Genomic DNA, 12,032 nt, shown 5'->3' with positions numbered 1-12,032 from the left:
GGCCTCAGTTTCCTCATCTATAAAGTAAAGAAATTAGACTCCACAGTCTCTAAACTCCCTTCTACCTCTGATCTTCAATGAAATGAATTGAATAGTGCAAGAATCTCTGATGTGTAAGCATCAAAGAGAACTGCCAGGTGTTTCCCAGGAGTTGGCCAGATGAGCCTGGTAAAATGAACCTGCTGTGTAGATTTTTCAGGTTGAGTTAAATAAAAAATGGAGCTCAGAAGATTTTTTTCAAATCTATCAGCAAGGCTAACTTATTATGTTTGCACCCGTATTTTTCACTCATTACTTGGATTTCATTTTCATTCATATCAGACAGCAACCCCTTGGGGAATTTCTGCTTTGGGCCTTCACTCTACTGATTGGTGATGGCTTCTTCAAGGAGACTTGGGAAAACCCCAAACATATTTCACTTTATTTCCTTCTCTATTGCTTCTTCCTTTACAACAGCAGGTCTCAAAGAATGGTCTGGGACCCCTTGGGAATTACAAAACTCTTTCAGGAGATCCATAAAGTCAAAATTATACTAGTTTTAATTTCTAATATGGTAGCTATCAATAGAAAGCAGGTAGGTGATGCCAAGGATAGAGGACTGGATCTGAAATCAGGAAGGTCTGAATTCAAATATGACCTTAGATACTTGTTAGTCAAATGACAGTGGGAAAGTCACTTCAACCTCTTTGCCTCAGTTTCCTCATCTGTAAAATGAATTAGAGAAGAAAATGGAAAACCACTCCAGTATCTTTGCCAAGAAAACTCCAAATGGTGTCATGAAGAATCAGATATTATTGAAATGACTGACATGACTGAACAAAACAACAAAATATGGAAAGACATAACCCACAGAAACAAAAGCTCTTTGGGGGATCCTCAATAATTTTTAAAAGTATAAAAGGTATTGAGATCATGAAGTTTGAGAACTACTGCCCCAATAACATTCTCACCAATCATATTAGCCCATGTCCTTTCCTCTCCTTTTTCCCCCTCCAGTTCTAGAACCTTGAACCATAATCAGATCAAATCTACCATTATTTCTAGATGGAATGTGTCCGTCTATTCCCCTTCAATCCTATTCATTGTCCTCTTAACTTTGTGCAGTGGCAGCATCGTAGCCAATTAGGTTTAACCAAGGTGCCATTATTGCTAATTGAAAACTAATTATTCCCTTAACTTTTAGGAAAAGCTACCCCTCCCCCCCACTCTCCTGTATATGTTGTAGCCTTCTATTAGAGTGTATGCTCCTTGAGGATAGGGAAGGTCTGGTTTTTGTGTTTGTATCCCCAGTGTTTAGCACAGAGCGTGGCATATTTTAAGTGCCTAATACATTCTTCTTCATTCATTCCTCTATTTGTGAAATGTTCTGCATCTCTAAAGCATAAACCAAGGATTTTTCAATTACTTGTTTACGGAGATGATGATGGGAGAAATCAAACCACATAATTTGCCCCCTCAATCCTACCTCAGGCAACATCTTTGTCTGGGTCTAAATTATCTGGGTTAGCTATCTACAATGATCCAATTAGGTAAATGACTGTCAAAACAGTTTAATCTTGTTTAAGCAATAGACTCATATAAAATCATAGTTAATGCTTTGAAAGGGACCCTAGAATGTTGAGTCTAAGAGCTGGTAGGGACTTAGAACCTGGAATATGGAATGTCAGAACAAGGAAGGGATCGAGGGAAAAAGTGGTGCTGTTTTTTTAATTTTTCATTTATTTTTAAAACCCACATCTTACATCTTAGAATCAAGGCTGTGTATTTGTTCCAAGGCAGAAGAGTGGTAAGGGCTAGGCATTGGAGGTTAAGATATTTGCCCAGGGTCACACAGCTAGGAAGTGTCTGAGGCCAGATTTGAACCCAGGCTTGGCTCTCAATCTACTGAGCCACCTACCTATCCCTTGTTGTTTTTTAAACAAGAAGCATTCTCCAATGGGTCTGCCTGTTTGTCCAGCTCACCATGGGCTGGAATGGGGGTTCTCATGGTACCAGATTTTTCTTCTCCAAACAAAACAGATGATAGCTTATTGGTGAACATCTACATTCCACAAAGCATTGCCCAATGGAAGAAATAAAATCAGATCAGTTCTCATTGAAATGTATGAATTTTCCAATCTTCAATGGCTGTCTACCCAACTACCAGCTCACAATCTTGGCTAAATTGCAAAGGTTCCTTTCTGGGCATCATTAGCATTTGGCTCACAGTGAACACTGGGAATTCATACATTTCTGGTATGTACCTCCTTGTGCAATGACTGGAATTCTGTAATTACTCTCACGGACTTCAATCTTTTAAGTGCACCATGCTCACAAACCCATCTTGGGAGCTATTTCAGTAGCACTACTGTTTTATCCTCTAGCAATCAATGCTCTGGGAAAATACTTCTCTGGCTATGATATGACCCATCTAGCAGTAGGACTGCTTCAAATACTATGCTTCTGTGTTTAGTCTATTATTCTAAAGCCCTTCCTTTTTTTCCATGTCCCAATTATGGCAATCCAGATTGCTCAGCCATCCTATTCAAAACCCTTGATTCTAACCATTAAGCTAAGTCATTCCTGTACTACGGTCCTGACTGTGGATGTTAGTGGACTGAAAGCCCAGAATAAGCATGACATGGCAGCTAAAAAAAACCTAATCTCATGCTGCATTAATGGCAAAGTAAGTGCTGTCTGCTCCTTCCCTCTTGTTTCAAATGAAGGCACTGCCCTTCTTCTTAAGGCAAACCCCTCTCCATGGACAAAGGATCCAATTCCATCCTATGTTCTTCAGCAGATTGGTCCCTCTATAATCCCTGTTCTCTCTCTTATCTTCAATTTCTTCTGGTCTATTGACTGCTTCATGGCTGCCTACAAACATGCCCATGACTACCCCATTCTCAAATTCATTTGATTTTTCTCTGAGATTATACTATATTTCTCCTCCCTTTTGTAGCTAAACTTCTTGAGAAGGTGATCTACAATTGATGTCACTACTTCTTTTCTTTCTTTTCCCTCTTTTCATTGTATTTTAAGTTCTTACTTCTGTCTTAGAATCAATGCTGGAGCTATGTGAGCTATGTGAGCCTGAGCAAGTCATTTAACCTCTATTGTCTAGCCCTTACTGCTCTTCTGCCTTGAAACCAACACACAGTATTGATTCCAAGACAGAAGGAAAGATTGAATGTTGGTGAGAATGTGGGAAAATAGAAATAATACAAATACTCATAAATAGAGGAACTGAACTGGCGCAATAGTTTTGAAAGACAATTTGTTTTGGTTCTAAGATGGTAGATGAGAGTTAGAAAAAAAAAATCACTACTGTGTATTGGTTCCAAGGCAGAAGAGTGGTAAGGGTTAGATAATGAGAGTTAAGTGACTTCTCCAGCCTCCCACATCTAGGAAATGTCTGAGGTTAGACCTGAACCCAGGATCTCTTATCTCTAAGCCTGGTTGTCTAGTCACTGAGTCACCTAGCTGTCCCCTTTCTCACTCTTTTCTTAACTCTCTACAATGTGGCTTCAAACTTACCAATCCCCTGAAACCACTCTCCCCAAAGTTGATCTCTCAATTGCCAACTTGAACAGTTTTGCTCAGCCCTCATTCTTCTTGGCCCCTCTGTAGTCTTTGACACTCTGATCACCCTCTTCTCCTTGAGATTCTCTTCTCCCTAGGTTTTCATGACATGATTATATCTCTCTAGATACTCTTCCTTTCTATCTAACCATTCCGTTTACTGTTGAGGATACCATTATCCTAATGGCCATCCAGGCTCCCAGACTTGACCCTTACTTTTTCTCATCCTCCATATCTAATCGGTTGTCAGGTCGTGTCCATTTACCTTAGTAACATCTCTCAGATATGTTTCTCTCCTCTAATGCTGCCATTACCTGGTGAAGGTTCTTAAAACTTCATGCCTTAACTATTTCCATGGGTTGCTGGTTGGCTTCTCTTCCCCAAATCTCTACTCCAGCAGATCCTCCATTCACCTGGGCAAACAGACCTTCTCAAGCACAGTTAAGTGTATTATCCTGTATCTAATAAATGCTGGTGGTCTATAACATCTCCAGGCTCAATATGAAATCCTTTGGCTTTAAAATCCCTCAATGGCTTGGCTCCTTCCTACCTTTCCAGCATTATTATACTTTACTCAATTCTATATACTCCATGGATCAATGACACCAACCTCCCTGCTGTTCCTGCCACAAGACACTGTCTTCTTATTCTAATCATTTTCACAGCCTGGCTCCCAGGCCTGGAGCTCTCTCTTCGCATCTAATAATGATAACAACAATAACAATAATAGCTAATATTTATATAGTGATGATTATGTGCCAGGCACTGTGTTAAGCATTTTAAATGTATTGTCTTATTTGATTCTCAAGACAACCCTAGGACCTAGGTGCTATAAGAATTAAATTTAAATTTTAATTAATTAAATTTTTAATAATTTAATAAATAATTTTAATTTTTATTATTTTATTTATTTACCATTCATTTACTCATTATTTATTTATTTGGAATTTAAATTAATAAATAATAAATGAAATTTAATTAATTTAAAAGTAAATTAAAATTAAATCAATAATAATGAAATATTATATTTTAGGAGATTTATTAATGATCATTAGAAATCAAGGAATAAAGAGTATACAAAATAAAGACCACGTGCTTATGGATGATTAGCCATTTCAAAAATCCTCACTAACAGGGCCAAAAAGAGGACGGGACCCTTCATGTCCTTGTCTAATATCCCCTGTCTACAGGAAGTACGTAATAATAGGAAGTCAGTGGGGAAATGTAGTTCTTTTTTTAGGATAACAGATTTTCAATTATTTATATTGTTATTATGATCTCCATGAAAAACATATAATTAATTAATTAATTCAGAACATTTTTCTGTGGTTACATGATTCATGTTCTTTCCCTTTCCTCCCCCAACCCCTCCCATGGCCCATATGCAATTCCATTGGTTTTACATGTGTCATTGATCAAGACCTATTTCCATATTATTAATATTTTCATATGGTCTCCATTTTTACAGATGAAAAAACTGAGGCGACCAGAGGTGGTGTCTTGCTCGGGGTCACATAGCTGGTGTCTGAGGTCAGATTTTATTTCAGATCTTTCTAATTCAATGTCTATCCACTGTGCCACCTGGCTGCCCACACGTCCAAGATTCCCCGACTTCCTTCAAGTTTCTGCCAGAGTCCCACCTTCTGCAAGGAACCTTTTCGAGTGCCCCCTTCTTAAGCACAGGAGATAAGATGATTTCCAGTTTATCCTATCTATGTCAAGTTTGTACATAATCGTATCTTGTCTCTCCCATTAAGCTGGGCGCTCCAGAAGAACAGGGATTGCCTTTTGTCTTTCTTTGAATCCCTAGAGTTTAGTTCTGTGCTTAGCACATGTAGGTGCTTAATGAGTGCTTACTGACTGAGAGCCAGAAGTGAATCCAGCTGTTCTAACTCCAACGTCAGTTGCTTTTCTACACTCTTGCAGGAACCTTCTAGAAAGGGATCTCCAAGATGAGAGACAAGGAGGGAGGAGGGCGGACGGCTCTAACCACATCTCGAAAGGGCATCTTCAGGCCTAATGGGAATGAACTTGTACCAGCTGCCTCACAGGGGTGTTGTCAGAAAAATGCTTTGTAAACCACAAAATACACCAGGAAAGTGAGCGATTATCGTCATTATTATTATTGCTACCAGGTTGCACATGTCACATTTCAATGTCAAGACAGAAGTGATAGCTGGGCTTAGGAATTTGAAACGCCTGATGTTTTTCACTTGGGAAAGTCAGTTCTTAATGAGCAAAGGGTCTGGGTCCTTGGATGACTCTGGGTGTGTGAGGAGCTCCTTGCCAATATGAACAGTTAATTATGGATTGACGGGTTTCATTCTCCTGCCAAAACGCATTTTCCAGGCCCCGTGTTGTTGAAGCTTGTCTTCTCTTTCTTGCAGGATTTGCTTTTTGATTATTGCCTGACCTCTTGACTCCTCATCTAACCTTCTCAACCCCAAATCATTGGAAGTTCAAAGTGGAGTCCTCTCCGGACTTCTCTCCAGCTTCCTAAGATTTCGGAGCAGCATACAGAAGACTTTCCAACCTGATAGAGCCGTCCAACAATGGACGGGTATGATTCAGCTCTTATTGCTGGAGGTGTTCAATCAGAAACTAGATGACAATTTGTTGGACATGTAGTGGAGACGCATAATTTGGGCATGGGTTGGACTGTTTCAATCAACAAGAATTTATTAAAAGCTTTTTGATGTTGGAGGAATTATGCTCAGCACTGGGGACACTAAGGAAAGGAAAAGCAATTCCTGCCTTCTTAGAGCTTAGAATTGATATTGTTTATTGGGTCTATGGCAGAAGAGGGTTAGGCATTGGGGGTTAAATGACTTGCTCAGGATCACACAACTAGGAAGTGTTTGAGGTCACATTTGAACCCAGGACCTCCTGACTCTAGGCCTGGCTTTCTATCCCTTGAGCCACCCCATTCCAACTTTTTAAAAAAAAAATCCTTACTTTCTGTCTTAGAATCAATACTATTTATTGTTTCTAAGGCAGAAGATCGATAAGGGCTAGGCAATGGGAGTTAAGTGACTTGCCTAAGGTCACAGAACTAGGAAGTGTCTGTGGTCAGATTTGAACCCAGGACCCCCTATCTCTAGGCCTGGCTCTCAATCCCCCAAGCCACTCAGCTGTCCCCACCCCACTTTTGTTTTTAAAGTTAAAATAAGTAAAAAGCTAAAGTCTATAAAAAGACCATGAAAGCTAAAAGATTTTATGAGGATTTTCTGGATCATGGAGGTGCCATTCCCCTAATCCCCATGATGCTGAAAGGATACCTGTGTATTAATGTAGCACAAAATCATATTAACTTTTGTGATGGTCATATCAGGTTGTTGCTTCATATTGAGCCTAAAATCCACAAAAACACCCAAATCCCTTTTAAATAAAGTATATAAAGTAAATATATATATATATGTATGTATATATATATTGAGAAGCATGTCTAGTGTATAGTATATATATATATATATACATATGTATATATATATATATATATATATATATATATATATATATATATATATATACTTTTGAGGTTAATTTTTTACGCCGTGTTAGATTTGGAATTCCATAAAATTGAAATCCAGTCTTATTTGATTGGTCCCAACATTCCCGCCCCTTTCGGAACGAGAGGTCTCGGTCATTTTGTGAAGGGCCTTGAACAAGCTGACTCTCTACTGGAAGGCCAGGGGGAGCCAGCGACAAAGACGAACAGGGGAATAGTGTGATCCCAGTTGTTTGTCTGGAAGATTAACTGGTGTGTGGGTGCGGGATGTACTGGAGGGGGACAGAGGAGGCCAGGAGATTGGTTAGGATGCTGAGCAATAGTCTAGACCTCATGCATGGACCCTGGGAGAGTGGATGGCAAAGAAAGACACTGGAGGAGAGGCCGTAGCGCCTTCTGGCTTCCTCAGCAGCAAGATGAGCCCAAACTACCGCTTTATCTATAGTTGAACCTTCCTGATTCTTGCAATGACAGGGGGAGGAACTCTACCAGGGAGCTGAAATGAAATAGGAATGAAAGTGACCCAGAGGCGGTGAAGGCTGGCCAGCAGGGCCTCACGTGCATTTCTGAGGCCCACAAATGTCATCAGCAGATGATCCTTTTCTCGCTTTTGGTTTTTTTGCCGGCATAGAACTCGGTGGCCCTGTTTTAAGACCTCACTTCCCTTATTTCAGGTCTTGGCTCTGGCCCTGCTGCTCCCTCAGACACTGACACCTGGCCCTGGCCCTTCAGCTCCTCAGCTCCCGGGATGCTTTTGGTCCTTGACCTTTCCTTGTCTACAGGGTCTTCTCATCTTTCATGACCACTGGATCTTCTTGCTCATTTCCTTCCTGGCTTCCTGAACCACCTCAGCTCAATCAGCACCATGGATTCAGCTCTAGTCCTTGCCAAGTGGAGATAATAGGCAGGCCCTAGTTTAGTTCTTATACTGCTCTGGATAAGAGTCTGCAAGTATAGTGCTGTGCAAGGTTGGGAGAGAAAGACTTTACCCCCCCCCCCCCCGGGGTGAGATCAGGGAAGGCCTCATGGAAGAGCTTTTGAGTTGGGTTTCAAAAGATGGAGAAGGGGGGCAGTTGGGTAGCTCAGTGGATTGAGAGCCAGGCCCAGAGACAGGAGGTCCTAGGTTCAAATCTGATCTCAGACACTTCCCAGCTGGGTGACCCTGGGCAAGTCACTTGACCCCCATTGCCTAGCCCTTACCACTCTTCTGCCTTGGAGCCAATACACAGTATTGACTCCAAGACGGAAGGTCAGGGTTTATATTAAAAAAAAATGTTGGAGAAGACTCCAGCAGGCAAAGTTGGGAATGGAGGACATACCAGACATGGGGAATAGTGAGATTCAAGAGGCAGTGGCAGGAAGGAATAGGGAGTGTCGTGGGGGCAAAGAGTATACAGAATGGAGAATGACTTGATTTTTTCAGAGGCAACAAAGGGCTCTCTTATTAACTCTTGACTTATCTTGGGTACCAGCTCCTACTGGCTATTTTCATTTCATCCTTTACAGTTCAAAGGTCATTTTCTGACAAAGAAAGTAGAAGCCAAATAATAATTAAATAGCTCTGCTTTCTCTCTGTTGTCAGTTATCATATTGTATCATCCACCCCCAGTTTTATCTTTTCTTTTATCTTCCTCTTCCCCTGATGGAGCTAACCCTCCCCCTCCCATTTTGTTGTTCTTTATTTTCCTCACCTAGCTCCCTGAGTGTTAGTGCTCAGATTCTATTCTTACAGTATTGTACCAGGCTTTTGTATTCATCCTAATTATCTTCCTTTGATTCCATTTTCTGTACATTATCTTGGGTGAGTTTTCTGTGTGTGTCAATACCTCTTGTTTTTCTTTTTCCTCAATTGATTGCCTTTGTGTTTTCAGAATGTCGTTCTTGAAAGATTCCCATCTCGCCTCATCTGACTTCCCCTAAATGATTTTAATCCGATTTGTCCTTCTTTTGAACCTTTAAAAAATCTGCTCTGCTCAGCTCTAGGGTGCACGCTAGACTAGGCCCAACTTTCATCACTTTCTCTAACACAAACTCCTGGAGGGAGCGGTCCCTTCCCTGGAAGTTTCCCATCATTCCTACTCCTCAGGGACTAGTTTAAAAGATCATTGACATAAAGCCGAAAGGAACCTCAGGAGACTGGCTGGTCGAATCCCCTTCTTTTTTCAGATGAGGTCTGGGAAAATGAAGCGACTTGCCTGAAGTCACACAGGGAGTGCGTATCCGAGGTGAGATTCAAACCCAGGCCCTCTGACACAGTGAATGGCATTTCCACTGAGCCATGCTGTTGTTGTGAGAGAGAATCAGATCTAGAGCAGATTTTTTTTTATCTTTTGAACCATGAAGTCATTCTTAAGGCAAGTGAAGCTGTCAGCTGTTTGGCTTTTTGGCAGGAAGGGAGGGCTCCAGCAGATGTCTGCATCATTAAAGTTCTTCATTACTATCCTATCTAAAGCACATCCAGAGGAGAGCAACCAGAAAGAAAGGGGAAAAGACTTGAATTTATACCATATTGTACAAACTGGGGACGTTTAGTCTGGGGAAGAGGAGGCTCAAGGGTAGGGAACCCATAAGCGGTTTTTAATACATCCATACCCAGTTTGGGACCTGGAGTCAGGAAGACTCATTTTCTTGGGTTCAAATCTGGCCTCATAAACTTACTAGCTGTGAAACCCCTGGCAAATCCCTTCACCCTGTTTGCCTCAGTTTTCTCAACTGTCAAATGAGGTGCAAAAGGAAATGGCAAATCACTCCAGTATCTTTGCCAAGAAAATGCCAAATGGAGTCAGGATGGAAGCAACGGAATAACAAAAGAATTCATTATCTGTCCCCCCACTCCCAACTCTTCCCTCTTCCTAACTTCCAGTTTCTGTCCTGAGCGCCATTATTTCTCTCACACTCCCCATAGCACAGCCAGTGGTTCAGTCCTGTCATTTCCGAACGTCTCTACATACACTTATCTTCTCTGCCACTACCTGTCTCTCTACTCTACTCTACCACCACTGTCAAGTTTCTCCTCACTCAAATCCCTCCTCCACTGAGCTGATATTCTTAAAGAACATATTTTTTAACCCAAAGATTTAAAAAATTTTCCCAATTACATATAATAACAATTTTCAACATACATCTTCTGAAATTATAAGATCCAAATTGTCTTCCTCCTTTTCTTCCTTCCCGCCTCTCTCTCAGAGGTGGTAAGCAATTTGATCTGCATTATACATGCATTGTCATGCAAAAAATACTTCTACATTGGTTATTGTTATACGAGAATACTCTTATAAAATCAAAATCTCAAAATAAAACCATAATAAATTAAGGTGGAATATAATATACTTTGATCTGCCTCTGACTCCATCTGATGCTCTTAAAGAATAGGACTGACCACATCATTTCTCTGTATAATAAAATCCAGTGACTCCCTATCACCTCTAGGGTCAAATAGAAATTCCTCTATTTGGCATTCAAAGCCTTATACACTTTAATCCCCTCTGTACACTCTGTGATCCAGTAACACTCACCTTACTGTTCCTGAAGCAAGATCCTCCCTCTCCCAATTAGGTGCTTTTCCCCATGCCTCAATCCTGAAATTCTCTCCCCATTTTTTCCTCCTGATTTCCTTCAAGGCTCTCTCAGTCTTGATGCTTTCTGAGATTAGTCTCCTGGCACCTATCCCTTTTCCCATTTATCCTATCTATATCTTGTTTGTATATTGTTTTTTTTAAAACTGTTACCTTCCATCTTAGAATCAATACTATCTAGGTATTGGTTCTAAGTTAGAAGAGCAGCAAGAGTTAGACTATGGGGGCTAGGAGACCTGCCCAGGGTCATACAGTTAGTGTACATAGTTGTTTGCATGTTGTCTCACCCACTAGACTGTGAGCCCCATGTGAGAGGGAACTGAGGCAAACAGGGTTAAGTGCCTTGTCCAAGGTCCCACAACTAGAAAGTATCTGAGTTCAGATTTGAACCGAAGACCTCCTGAATCAAGACCTGGCTCTCTATTCACTGTGCTTCTCAATTGCCCCCAAAGAGACTTTACCTATAGATTGCCTAGTATTTCATGGAGTAACAGAGGACAAGACTGGAAGCATAAGGTGGTACCAAATGGTGGAGTGCCTTAAAGAACAAGCAGAAGAATCTGGATTTTACTCTGCAGACAATAGGGAGCCACTGAAAATGTGGGAACTAAGGTAAAGACATCATTGATTGACTGTGTAAGATGACTCCAAGGTTTCTATCTTGGGTGACTACAAAGATGGTGCCACCATTAAAAGAATATCTATATTAAAATCTTACACTCCAAATTGGTAGTGTCACTTAATTTCTCTAGTATCTTGGACTTGTTGGAATCTGACAAAACCCTTGTTTGAAATAGAAAAGATATCATGAGTTTTATAATCTAAATATCACCTCTGATCCATAACCCAATCCTACTCAAGAGTAACCTTAAGTTTAATTTTCTTATAGCCAAATTATTATCCTGGCCATTGGAGTTCAGTTCTCTTGAAGACAGAGCAGCCAATGTACAAGGAAACATAGAGATGATCAAATTGTAACTTGTTATTTTACAAAGGAATCTAAACCCTATTCAGTCAATTTTTGTTCAGTATTTATTAAGTACCTACTGTGGGCCAAGGAAGGGGCAGCTTCGTGACTCAGTGGATAAGAGTGCTAGGCCTAGAGTCAAGAAGATTCATCTTCCGAGTTCAAATCAGGTCTCATACATTTAGTAGCTGTGTCACCTTGGGCAAGTCACTTCATCCTGCTTGCCTCAGTTTCCTCATCTATAAAATGAGCTGGAGAAGAAAATGACAAACCACTCCAGTATCTTTGCCAAGAAAACCCCACAAGGGATCTTGAAGAGTCAGCTATGATTGAAATGACTAAATGACAACAGCAATGGGCCAGGGACTATGCTAAGTGCTAGAGAAATGAAGAAAAACAAGACAGTCCCTTCTCTCAAGGAGTC

The 12,032-nt window shown here is 40.7% G+C and overlaps 1 pseudogene; it reads left to right on the top strand.

The window, feature by feature from the left end:
• The first annotated feature begins 1,092 nt into the window (after positions 1 to 1,092).
• Positions 1,093 to 1,256, top strand: LOC130456798 (U4 spliceosomal RNA; annotated as a pseudogene).
• The last annotated feature ends 10,776 nt before the right edge of the window (positions 1,257 to 12,032 follow it).

Source organism: Monodelphis domestica, chromosome 1 (genome assembly GCF_027887165.1).
Source record: "Monodelphis domestica isolate mMonDom1 chromosome 1, mMonDom1.pri, whole genome shotgun sequence".
NCBI classification, from domain to species: domain Eukaryota; kingdom Metazoa; phylum Chordata; class Mammalia; order Didelphimorphia; family Didelphidae; genus Monodelphis; species Monodelphis domestica.
The sequence above is the reverse complement of the archived record's forward strand: the minus strand, read 5'-3'. Positions and strand labels throughout refer to the sequence as shown.